Source organism: Suncus etruscus, chromosome 2 (assembly GCF_024139225.1).
Source record: "Suncus etruscus isolate mSunEtr1 chromosome 2, mSunEtr1.pri.cur, whole genome shotgun sequence".
Classification (NCBI taxonomy): Eukaryota; Metazoa; Chordata; class Mammalia; order Eulipotyphla; family Soricidae; genus Suncus; species Suncus etruscus.
The window spans coordinates 147,187,196-147,187,898 of NC_064849.1; the positions used below are offsets into that span (position 1 = coordinate 147,187,196).

Sequence of the window (703 nt, forward strand, 5' to 3'; positions counted from 1 at the left end):
AGTTTTATGTCTTTAGATTGCTTTGTGTGCTGCTAATAAATATAATGTATTACAATCTGCGGACTTGAGGGATGAAGTAATTGTACATGGGTTCTGTTTTATTTATCTTAATGTTCTTTGGATGAAAATTCAAAGTTAAAATATCAGCATGGGAATTTCTTCTTAGAATTCTGTTTATGGGTGATTGTCCTTCCACTGTTCTTGTCCTCTTTCTTTGCATCTTTGTCCTCATAATTAAAAATTAAAAATTAAAAAAAAAAGAAGGCAGAGAAAAAAAAAGAAATCATTGGCTCTACTGGGCTCATTTGAAAGGTGACACTAGAGATTATGACTAGTAGAAATGATTGCATAAGGAATCAAGACAGGGTGCTCGCTTTGGCAGCACATATCCTAAAATTGGAACAATCCAGAGAAGATTAGTGTGGCCCCTACACAATAATGACATGTAAATTCATGAAGCGTTTCATATTTCTTTGTTAAAAAAAAAAAGGAAGAATCAAGACAGGGTCATAACAGAGAGTTGAGATAAACATCTTTCTGCTGCAACAAACATTTGCAGCCATATATGAAGCAGAGGGGTAGACAAAATAAGTTTGTTACGAAGAGTCTTTTAAGAATATTATAAAGTACTTAAGCAAAAAGGTGCTTACAAAATTAGAACCAAGTATGAGACTAGTAGTCAAAAGTTAGGAATGCAAATAAC

General features: G+C 33.0%; 1 non-coding gene across 1 annotated transcript; it reads left to right on the forward strand.

The window, feature by feature from the left end:
* The first annotated feature begins 366 nt into the window (after nt 1-366).
* On the forward strand, nt 367-473 carry LOC126002270 (U6 spliceosomal RNA). Its single transcript, XR_007493026.1, has one exon. It is a non-coding gene; the product is annotated as a U6 spliceosomal RNA (small nuclear RNA).
* The last annotated feature ends 230 nt before the right edge of the window (nt 474-703 follow it).